Consider the following 13,084-nt stretch of genomic DNA (forward strand, 5'->3'; position numbering starts at 1 on the left):
CAGGAGCCGCTTCAACGTTTCGCTCTAGGAGACGCTCCACTTCAACGTTTCTCTCCAAAAGCCGCTTCAACGTTTCTCTCCAGAAGCCGCTCTGCTTCAACGTTTCTCTTCAGTAGACGCTTCAACGTTCTCTCCCGAAGCCGCCGCTTCACAAGAAAAAAAGGGATAAACTCACATATGTGAGTTATCAAATCCCGTCAATGTTCATGGTCGTGGTCGTCCAAGGTTCGTGCTCGTATATGCCACTCCTTCCTTCCAAGATCCATGGTCGTAGCCACCACTCTTCCTTTCCAGGATTTGTTCCCGTAGTCACCACTCCTCCCTGTCAAGGATCGTGACCGTATCCATCTAAGCACCAGCCAGCTTGTTTTTGTTCCCACAAAAACGCAGACTCTTTTGATCACAGTTGCTGCAAAGAACCGTTGCTGCTCGTTTGTTGATACCATCCAGAGCTTCATCATAGCAACAACCACTATACACAAAGGTAATCCGAACTTGTGCATATTTTAGTTTCCCATGGAGGAAGTAATGGATCCACCAATACGGAGGCAAGATGGTGACATATTTATTACGGTTAACCCACCGACCATACAAGATAGAACCACGAAAACGGGACTGAGGCTCAACGGGGAATCCCTTCACTGTCGAGAACCTTTCAAATCAGAAGGGACAACCAACCAAGAAGTCATAAATGTGACAAGGTAACCACTCTTCAAAGATGTAGCGCAAGGATATCACCACCTCCTTGTCTGGAAGGCGCCTGACCAACAAGCAGTATTTGGCTCAGCCATTCATAAGCGTTGTTGTTAGTGAAGAATCAAAAAGGAAAGTGGCACCTCAGCAAGCCACACATACTGACTACACCATGTCTGCTACATCACCTACTCAAAACTCAGCACCGCCAACACAAGACCTGCATGAAGCCGCACATCGCCGATAAGGCCAAATTCGGTGTTTCTAGATTTCCAATTTCCTATGGAAGGGGTGCATGGGCTGCAAGAAGTTGGATACAATGCAGAGCTATCAAGTGCGACTCCCGCCCACTGATCAACAAATGATGAATCCAAAAGATTGCCGCCTTCATCAATTCGTCAACCACCTTCCCAGCAAATGCAATATAAGTACGTCTTTCAAGAGAAAATAGGCTCAGGATAATTACACTAGGGGACTGCCAACACAGGATGTCCTCACGTCCCGCAACCAAGTTATCTCTGATATCAACATCATCGTCACTGTCAAAGCTTTATGAGCCGCAGGAATTTCTCAACATGAAGCCGTACACGTGCATCAAAGACTCCAAAGTACGCCGCAGAAATATATTCACATATCCGGCCACGCCATCAGATCTACTCTAGTGACCAGACAGAAGTGTAATTGGGGACTGCTCATCGCATCCCATTTCATACAACAGTTCAAGATTCAGAAGATGGTTCAAATGATGTATTTTGGAACGAAGTCCTTGAAGACTTGATAGCAGCATGTCGGCAACAGAATGCCTCTCAGCTCGTCTGCTTCACCAAACGACTCCGGAAGATTTTAACCATACAAGCATCCACAACATATAATCATCGCAGTCAGAAGGGAAAGAATAAGCTTGTAAGCTAAAGAGCCAGTATAAACACAATTTCATTCCGGTCAATGCTCAGGAGTTTAAAGACATTTTAATTGTGGTTCAGCAGTCCAGGCGCCAAATAACTTAAAGACAGATCAACAACGCAGCTACACTCCCCAAGATTAGCCATGACATGATCATTGCCGAACATATATTTCATCCATCCCTCCCAAGAGTGCAATGGAGTTTGGTGAATTTTGAAACCCACTGGAAAGGTAACATATTCATTCTTCTGGAGACAGAGCCTTATTACACATTATGGATAAGATCGATGGTACTGTTGGGTGGATGCATGTGCAAAAGAAAAAAGAGTACGTACCTTGAGTTCTCCTGGATCGCCTTGCTGCTGATAATAACTATTGGAGATTTCTTTGTTGCCATTTCAGCCGCTGCTGACAAAGAACATCATTCACACCGAGCTAAATGTCCAAGTTTGATCAACTACTCACGGATATTACACTCACAGCTAAAATACGGAGACAAGATGAACGTACCTTACCGCTGACGATTGGCACGCTTGCGGTGGAGCTGCTAACAGTGACAAAGAGGAGTCGGTTGTTGCTGGCGAAAGCACAGAGCGAGTCGGACGAGCAACAAAAACAGAAGAGGGTCGATACCCTTTTCATACGAACAGAGTTTCTAGAGTTTGAACAGAAGAAGGATTCCTTCTTGCTCCATGAATGAGAATAGATGGTTGGCGCACCGCACTCATACTCCGTAGCCGAATAACAACGTGCCAAGATCACCAGCCACTTAGACCTGCAATGCTCCATGACCAAACTAGCAGTGCGCCAATACGAGGATTATCGGCCAAAGAAACATAGTTGGACCCGTGGCGCCAACACTCCATGGCACCAGTACTCCGTGGTCAAGCTAGAAGCGCGCCAGCATAAATATCGCAGACCGCTCATGCCTCTTACCAAAGGTCAATCAAACTTTTCCTGGTAACCTCTACATGCCTCGCCTTTTTAGTTTTCTCTCGTCTGTCACCATCTCATGCTTACCCCGCAACAATGCCACTGTTACGTGCTAAGCAGGGGACTTAATGTTGATGGTGGTTTTTAGTTCAGGGCTAAATTTGTAAAACCTTGCATTTAATGTGCCGTCACTCTGCAAAGAAACGGAGCCATGTAAAAGTGATGAGTGTTCAACCTCTCCACTGGCGCATTTATTGAGCAACTTAATATATTCACATGAAATTTATCCAGAATGGTGCATGTAGCAACAATCCCAGATATTCTGTAAATTTCGGCACCTTGCCTATATTATCCAATTAATATGAGTTTCTTTGAGTTCTTTCTGTGCTATGTTCCCCGGCTGAACCCTTAATATTGATATGGCATGACAATTTGTGTTCCCTCGCAGCAGAGTAACACGAATTTCCCGAAAATATCAAGGTTAAGGTCCCTGCATAAAAGTATTCAATCGGAAAGCATACTGCTCTCTGGGAATAAACTTGAAGAATTATGTGTCAACACACATAATTCAATCAATTTTGTGATAATTCACAAGATTCAAATATTAACTTGATTTGCAAAAATTAGGGTTTTGCGCCCTGCGCAGTATATTAGACCCCGTTGGTCGAAACTATGCTTAGCCAAACTAGGAAATTAATCCTCCATGGATTAGTAGGTGCAAAATCCTACCTAAAATTAGAAAACAAGGAATAAAAGGAGTCGAAGAATAGGAGCAGCAACAAAGAGAGGTGTGGCCATGCCATATGCCAGCCGTCGCCACTTGCAAGTGGCCACACCCCATGTTGCCCGACCAGCCCCTATTTTCCATCGACCAATCAGGTCGCTTTAAATCCTCCACGCGCACTGGAAGTGTGGCCACGCCCATGTTTGGCCGGCCCCTTTTCTATTGATCAATCAGGTCGCTCTAAACCTGCCACAGTATTAAAAGAGGCAAATTGCGCCAGATGGTCACAATGCCAATTGGCTCTCCGAAACCGTGCCAACATGCTAATAGCATGTCAAACGTGCCATTCCGCTCCAGCATGCTAGTGGCATGCCAAACATGCCATTCCATGCCGCCAATGCGCTAATCAACATGCCAAACATGCCACTTTGCCGCAGTAGCATGCCGAACGTGTCAACGTGCCATAAATAGCGGGCCTACGTGCTAACCCACCTCCTGTTCGTGGCCAACGCCATGACAAATTCCAATTAGGATATTCTAAAACACGACTTTGCTTTAGTGGCATTAGTCGAAACCCTAATTTCCAGTCGTGGCCTAAATTACGCAACTTTGGGCCCCACAACATGCCACGAGTCATGCGGGACCCAGGAAACCTTAAGAATGGCGCCATGTTATGGCCACTCATAGCCTCCCTTGCTCTTGTGGCCATCCTTATGTTACGGCTCTACTATATTTCCTTTGGCGTGGCTATGGCGCCGTTTACACAAAAAACGTCACGTGCCGCAGCCACATGCCACACGAGCAAATTAGGGTTTCGATATGCCAAACCATAGTTTAGCTAAGGTTGCCACGGAAACCAAGCCAAGTAATGCTCCCTAGGGAATTAAGTTTGATATGGCAACTGAAACCAATGTTTCCGAAGCCATATTTGGGTCTAACACCAATATGCCAAAATCCTAGCCTTGGCCATGCCGCCAAGCCCTAACTTTGTCCACGGCGCCAAATCCTAGCCTTGGCCATGACGCCAAGCCCTAACTTTGGCCACGACGCCAAATCCTAGCCTTGGCCATGCCTCCAAGCCCTTAACTTTGGCCACGACGCCAAATCTTAGCTTTGGCCTTGCCACCATGCCACAGGTGCGGCTATGCCACCGGCATGTGCCAATGGATCCACTATGCTATTAAAAGATGCAAACGGAATGTGTCCATAATCAATGGCCACCCTCTCGCATGAATTACAATCTCAGTCGTCCAAATTCACCACATAATTAACAGGCCTATGGAAAGTTTTAGGAGACCAGCCAAGACGAGCCTAATAGCATCACACGCTATTGACCTGCGGCAAGTCTCCTGACTTTGAATTGCCACACATGGCTATCTGCTACTTAGTTGGCACACAATTAATCAGAATATCCAGGTCTTGCATACAAGATCCATTCAGCAATCTGCTGCATATTTTCCACGAATATACTCGAGTCATCAAACATGTCACAAACTGGGGGATGTTCATCGGGGTATTGGTCTGGCGGTTTACAGCGTGCGGCGTGCAACACGTCCATTATAAGAAAGTGTCAGAAAACAGGGCAGTTAGTGGTGGCAAGAAGTAGTGGGTGTAAACTAATCCGTTTCCTTCATAGTGGGAACGTGGTCTCTGGCATTTACACATTACCCCACTTCTCCATCACTCAATCACTCCCACTTTCTACGAGATCAGGGTGCGTTCAATTATGACTTGTATAAATAGGTTTTACCCATTTCGACCGGACAACGGAGTTTCGGTTAACAACATCACAAGTATCCAAAAAAACACCAAAGAACTGATAGCTTACATTCCGCAAGCCAGTTCCACATTCTGATACAAGTCATAAAACAACCACACCTTCAGAATTAACCATTCTGGTCTCAACACCTTCTTCGCTTCCCTCCCTAAGATCAACCCTTCTCCTTCACTTTGTGACCGAAGCAAGACTGGAACGACCATTTATTGGTTTAGGCCAGGATTGTACATATTGATCTCTCGAATCTAAAGTACTCCCGTGCAGTGCATTTGTTTAGGTCTAAACTCGTTTCTCAGCAACACACCCAAATTTATCAAAAACGGCAGAAACAGTTTTAACCCACAAACACACAATTTCAAATCCAACATCTTGTTTGTGGAATCAAATGTCATAATTTTTAGAAATGAATCAATTGAAACCCATTTTGAAATCTAAATCTGAATTAGAATTTTTATTTCTTTTCACTGTTTCTTCAAAACAGACCATCGGAATTCAGGATGTATAAACACAATAAAATCTCAATGTTTGTATGAGTCTATAACAACACCTGGTTTATGGGTTGAGAACAAAGAAGATGATAGGAGTCACTGAACGACTTAGGGTTTGAATCTGCATCCACCTCTTTGAAAGATCTTTCTACAAAGACACTTATCTATGATCCCACTTTAACCCAGTTTAACCATCGGATGTCCACGAACTAGTTAACTCTTGAATTGAAGGTAAAAAACCTAAAGACCGGCCGGCGACACGTCTGCTAGAAAATGAGAGTAGGTAGAAGTGCAATAGCTTAGAGACAACATACCTTGGTCAGACAGAAGAAAATTAAGACACTACAATCGACACTTAATGCAACTCGAAATTGAGCTAAGAGTCCTACTTGATTAACAAAAAGTCTAAACAGCCCGAGAAAAAACTGTGAAAAAAAACTGCGTCAAAAGCTAACACAAAACAGGACCCCTGCTGACCCACAAAAAAAAAATTGCGATAGCTTTTCAAGATCACCCACAAAAAAAAATTGCGATAGTTTTTGAAGATCTTGTTTTTGTGTGGTTTGTTTGCTCGGTCTGTACAGTTGCACTGATTGGATGACTAAAAGTGAATGGAGTGCGTCCTATGCTTCACACCCAGCTGTCACCAAACAGTTCCAATGTTTAGTCCAAAAACTTTAAAACTGTTGTCCAAAAACTAATGTGACTCGCAAGCTCAATTTTTTCCTTGCCAAAAGGCCCAAAACAGTTGAACTAGGCGACTCCATCTCTCTTTTCCTGACCGGAAATGCTTATCAAGGAAGGGAAACGCTACTAAACGCTCGACCGAAGGGGATTGACCTGAGTCTTCTTTGGGTTGATATAAGACCAAAGATTACTGCAAATTTGATTTCCATTTCACGTTTACATGGAACAAACAAAAGAATTCTTGTCCAACATAAATCTAATAAGCAAGCGTTTTAGGTAGAAATTTCAAATACAAAAATGGTTTCACAAAACAACTGAAGCTTCCTGTTTCTTGTGCCAAGCCACGACATCTGTGTAGGCTATATCGCCTCCAAAAATATCCAACGCGCTTCCAACAGTAACATCTACACGTCCCATCCCTGCCACTTTTATCCTCTCCAAATCAGCAATTGTTGTGACTCCACCGGCATAAGTTACTGGAATCTATATTGTACACCATTATATTTCTTAGATGCACACAAAACTATTACAAAGAACGATATGTGTACGAGAAAATCGTTACAGCATTTTAGGCCATTGCAAAAGAAACAAATAGATCATTTTAGGATTGAGGGAGGTGTACATTATATAAAAAGTCAGAGATGAAAAGTAACATACGGGTGAGTGTTGTCCAAGCAGCGCAACCAGCTCTTCATCAATTCCAAGCCTGAAATTTATTTGAGCAGATTCAATAACCATCTTTAAGAAAATGTATATAGATAAGGAATTCCTTATAGGGGCCAGGCATCGTCTTTCAACATCCATCTTCTAGATTTACCTCAGACTAAGACTTTTCAGTGGAGATATATAAAGAGAAGGTGTAAGAAAAAGAGAACCTAACCTTTTCCCCTCAACATCAACTCCATGAACTAGAAATTCGTCAGCGTAAGTTGCAAGGAAATCCAGCGTTTGCTGATCGACATATAAATCACTGAACTTCTGCCATCTATCAGTGACAACTGCATATTTCCCGTTCTGCACATGGATATTGTTGCACATAGGTAGCTTAAATAAGAATGACTCCAGTAAAAAGATCTAGTTGTTTCGGAGTGCTGAGCACATTGGACATTTAGCTAAATTCCATGGATTGAACATAATAAAGAACTGATATACCTTCTTTCCGCAGCTTAGATCCAAGACAAGCCTCTTTTTTCCGACCACGCGGACGAGATTTTCCAGCCTTTCAAGTTCCATTTGCCCATTGTTGAACACATACTGACACAAAAATGCAATAAAATTGGATAAACAAGGGACAAAAACTTCCATACGAAAAGATAAAATCTATCTGCGCGAGAAGAAAAGGTTGAGGTCCTTGGACTGTTGAAGAGAAACTAGATGGTTTGAACACCATATACAGATCACATACCGAAGTAACTATAACATGGGAAGCCCCCTCATGTAAATAACTCAACGCATTGCCTGAATTGATCCCACCTCCAATCTGAAGACCGCCTAGAAGTTACCATTCCTCGCAGTAAGTTCAGTAGAGGAAATATCTATAAGCTTAAACATATTATAACCCATAAAGATAGAAATAGTTGAAACAATTATTCTCGTACAGAATTTCCAAAAGTAAACATAAATATCGGTAATTCAATTATCAGGGGGTGCTGCTGCATTAGTTGATATTAACATGAGTTGATTAGCCATTTAGTATGAAGTTTATAGTGGGAAATCCCAATGTTCCATTGCATATACCCCACCTCCACCTTAAACGGCTTAACCAACTAAATTCGTACACGGAATAGAAGATTTCACTGCTTACTCAAATGCTTAAACACAAATTGGTCATTCAGTTACCAAACCACAGACAACCTTTATCTCCAAGCACTGAATCTGACACAAATAACTAATAAAAGACTTCAAATAACAAGAGAACACAAACTATAACAAGAAACAACAAGACACGATGATTTTACCTGGGTAAGCACGCAGTGCTTCAATTCCTGCAGATTGACTCAGGGGATCTGCCCCAAGCATTATTACATGACCACCTGTAAGCCCATCCATTTTGTACAAATTTGCAAACTCCCCTGCTGACTATCTGATTCAAAATTTGTAACCATATCGGATGCACCTTCCTTTGTATCTCTAAGAGTGGATCCCACAATTTGTTTCACTTTCCCCTGTAACATTTTTAATTTTATTTCAGCCAAAGAATCATCCACGCAATTCAGGAATCCAACGTCAATACATCTTCTTCTTTTTTGTATTTGGGCGAAACTCCAAAACGATTTAAAAAATAAAGGAAAGTAAAAACAGATGGGAGGGGGGCATAAAACCTAACCTCCAGAAAAAGAAGAGAGAACAAAGAAAATATTTAATGCATCATAAACTGAATGAATCAATCAAATGGATTTACCTTGTGTATATCAATACAAGGTCGAAAACTAACACTACAGCGAGTTGATGAATAAGATTCTGCAAGCAACAAGACCGACGTTAATGAAAGCATTGAAAGTAGCAAATCTTCATCATCACCAACAAAACATGTGAAATCCGAACATACTTGATTTTGTTGATGGCAAAACCCTAACACAACTTTGCTGCTTGACATTATATATTGCCGAATCTGAAATTCTATAAAGCGAGCTTAGTTCTGATTTTGAAACAACTCCTTGAGAAGAATTCATCATTTTTCAAAACCTGAAAAAAATCATAGCCACGTTTAAATAATATTCAGTAACTTCGTGCAATTAAAAGTACAACAAAATGAACCACATTTCATTGCATATTTATCTATATTCTAAACGCGCTGGCATAGATGATAGAGCCGCATTATCTCAGCTACCTCTTCTCTTATCGTGTTCATCAGATCGATAAAAACCCCTTCCCCTTCTGAGCTGCTTAGGCCCAACAAGTAGAAATGGTGACCACCATGATCAAGATTTTACAGAGGCATCCGGCAGTCTTATGGAGTTGGAAGACTACAACAGTACTACTGATAACAGTAGTAATGAGGTGGAGAAAAAAATAAGCAGTACATCTGAAAGATGCCACAGAATTATGCTTATTCTCTTCCAATAAAAACATTAAAACTACTACTGTGTCCATATTAGAAACTCAACCCAGGTGCAAAATGAAAATTCTGAGTCTATTAAGAACAACAACAAATAGCTCTCCACCACAGAAAGTAGGAAAAGATGGGAAGTCGAAACTTAACAGAAAATTTGATAGAAACAACTTTAAGCAACCGAAGTAGTTTGACAGTTGGTTTTCCTGCACTTTTTAAACTATAGTACTTTAATTGAGTCGACGATTTAACCTGAATAATAGTTATAGGCTTATAGCTTATAAGTACTAGATAATAGAATGCAGTGACGCGATTGAACAAATTTTCGGGAGATTATTCTTTGCAAGTACTTTTAGTTACTTTAACTAAAATGTGATTCAATTAGATTACTAAAACAAGCAAAGATCAGATTCATGCAACATTGAGGAGGCAATGATCACTTAGAAAAATAAGATTTTATATGGAAGGATTACGAACAGCAGTATAAATTCCCGCGACCCACAAACTTAAGTAAAAAGATACATAAACGGTTATGAAAAGATAAGGGATTAGACGCCATAGTGGAAACTGTTCCCAGACGCATAATGAAAATCATTGTGACATTCTGAGTTGTTCATGAACATCACCTGGACATCATTTAGGCATGTATGGATCCCACATAATTAAGGAGTTATTGCAGCAGCTATAAAATGGGAATTCCATGGAGTTTGAAACAAGCACAAACATACAAGAAACAAATCCCGATGAAAAGGCAGAAATAGTTGGATTTGTAAGTAATATCACTCTTAGACCTCCTTCTATAAGATCCAGTACCTAGAAAACTAAAAGAAAATTGTGTATTATTATTGATTAGACCAGCAAAAGAAAGTACTACGTTTTTAAGAGAACTTGCTTATTCTCTTAGAGATATAGTTGGCCCACTTAAGTCCTAATTAGTGGAAACGTTTCATAAACTTATGACATCTAATGGCCAACGGCTTCACTTTGTATATCAAAAGTTCTAGAAGGTATAATTATGGTTAGTCCCTTGGACTGGTTATCTGAAAATATAACGAATTCTGAAATTTCCTTAAATGTTATCGTGTTGATGAAATTTATGGGCTCCTAGTGATTCTTTTAGACAATGTATGGATTCACCAGAATCGATATCGGCTCCCAGAATATGAGATACACACTGAATTGGTCGGTCCAGGTAGTGAAGCTCTTATTTGACAGTGTCATATTCAACATACGTAAGCTTGTTGACGATGCTGGAAAGAATCCATATTGTGGATAAGCTTACAGGCCTTACAGATTTCGCTACTTTCAATTCATAGATTACAGCCCTTTAAATGAAAACAAAAAGACTGTCAAATTTGAAGTATGTAAGCTTAGGGTTTAACCAAGTGCATTCATAAACTGAGTGTTCAGCCTACAAAAGCTTTAAATGCATCTGGTAAAGCTTTAACTACGTTACCCTACTAGAAATACAATGCTTGAGTTCCGAAAATTTGAATGCCAATATAGGTACTAAAATGGGCTATATCTGCAAACAAAATAAAATTACGCCACTAGTATTCAGGCCTGGTTGTAAGCTCACAGTCATATTCTTTATTAAAGTAAGATACCCTTACTGTTTAAACAAATGATTCTCTTCCCAGTTAGGTAGAGTTTCCAGGTTCACATGTAATCCAAATTCCTATTAGCTACAAATAGATGACACCATAGTCTCCAGCTATATCAAACTACAAAGTAAGAATGACCGACTCCCCCCTGGATCCAGGAATAGCGACATGAACTAAAAATGCCCTGTCCAAGACAAGGAATGAGGTCTCCAGTGCAGGGTCGACCGTGATATTATACACATCCTCCAGTGATGTTGCTATTGGAGCACTACTGGCTCAAGAAGACGAAGAAGGCGTCGAGCATCCAATTTACTATTTCAGCCGAACCATGAAGGATGCTCAACTCAGATACCCGAAAGCTGAAAGAGCATGCCTGGCGTTAGCTCATGCAATGCAAAGATTCAGGCATTATTTACTATCCAACAGAGTTGTGCTTGTATCCAAAGCTGATCCCATAAAGTTTTTACTCTCAAAGCCCGCTCTGATAGGAAGACCTGGAAAGTGGCTGCTTCAGATGTCGGAATTCGACATAGTATGTGTTTCCCGTATCTGAAGGGGTGCTCCTTGGGCTACGGCACAGGGCGGGATTTTTTTTTAGAGAATTCAGTGTGTTCACTAACAACTAATCACTCTCTTTCTTTAGTTGTACGCTGTATATATGTTAGGTAATGGATCATGTGACTCATCATAATCCTCTATTAAGACACATGGTCAGTGGGAAGTTTATATCTTTACTAATACTCGGTCTATATAGTTAGCGCACTTCACTAAACTATAAATATAGATTGGAGCATCCTTTTTTGTTTGAGTTTCCTTGCTGAGCCTTTTTCTTGTTTTAATGTAGGTATGTCCAGAACTATTTAGAGCGCGGAAAACAATATCACGGGTTCTAAAATGAAAGAGTAATTGGCTGGGGGCTATTTGCTTCCATCTATTTATGAATGTAGCTTAGTCCTCAAATTTTCCTTCATAAACAGTTGTTAAAATTTGTTTGTTTTCATTTTTGATGGAAAATTCTTGACTTATTAACGTTGTTCTTAAGTTGAGAGACATTAAATTACTTCACTTCAATGTTATACAGTAGACTTTATTTGGAAAACACAAAATTATATGTGCAAAAAAGAAAAAAAAATACGTAAAAGGGCGCTTTGTGCTCTATGGCACAAGGTCGTCGAGATATCAGAGACAGCCCTGATTGAATAGGTGACATTCAAATTTTTTTGACACTATAACTTTAAACGGATAAATTCATATCATTGTTTGTGTAATCATTTAAGTAGGTGACACTTAAGTTTGGCAACAATTAACAAATACTGGACCACCTTTAACTGTAAAAGCTAAGATAGAAACAAAGAGTTAGATCAGATCACTCTCATCCAGGAGGAGATCCAATGTCTGGTAGGTAAACATTTGACAGGCATAATGATAAAAACATGTACATATGGCACAGCAAAAGTTCTCATCTCTGCCAATGAACGGTACTACAACAACTGCAACATAACTAAAGAAACAACTGAAGATTTTCCATATAAAATTCGAGAAGATAGCTTTTTAAGCTCTGTGAATAGGAATAGATATCATGCTAAGCACGAGCGCATTTCTAATTGAAGCTTTTATAAGACATTATTCATCTGTAGAAGTGTTTGAAAAGCATCACACTAAAAATTCATGTCCTCAACTTCCTAACTAACCCTCATAATGTTGCAAAAATGTATTTCTAGATGAGTACTTATATCAAACAGTATGTATGCATTCCTAACTCAATTGTATTTCACACTACAACTGAAGTCCTAACAATCATTTCATCAAACAGTTTCCAATCAAAGTTCAAGTTTTCTCCAAAACTTTCTGCAAATACTAAAGAAATATTCATGGAAGAGGTCGACAGATAGCGGAGGTTGGGAGTGAACATACCTTGTTTCCGCAGAGAAAGAACCCTCCTCCACTTCAGATTTGTATGCTGAGCTCACTGTTAAATTTTGAAATTATATTATGGCACCCATTTCATTTTATTTTGACACACACCACACTCCTAAATTAGGACAAAAACGGCTCACAGCTGCCTTGGCAGTTAACAAAAACAAATGCCCATTACCAAACCAGTATGTATAGTTAAGGGTGTAAATTTTGCCCGGCAGCCCGAGGCCCAGTACCGTCCGCCCTGTCCCATGACAGTCCATGGGTAACCGTGGCCCTTTGCGGGCTGGTCCGACCTAGCCCATT

The 13,084-nt window shown here is 40.6% G+C and overlaps 1 pseudogene; it reads right to left on the reverse strand.

Moving 5' to 3' along the window:
* Positions 1 to 6,374: 6,374 nt before the first annotated feature.
* Positions 6,375 to 12,802, reverse strand: LOC113277647 (annotated as a pseudogene).
* Positions 12,803 to 13,084: the final 282 nt, after the last annotated feature.

This window comes from Papaver somniferum, chromosome 5 (genome assembly GCF_003573695.1).
Source record: "Papaver somniferum cultivar HN1 chromosome 5, ASM357369v1, whole genome shotgun sequence".
NCBI classification, from domain to species: Eukaryota; Viridiplantae; Streptophyta; class Magnoliopsida; order Ranunculales; family Papaveraceae; genus Papaver; species Papaver somniferum.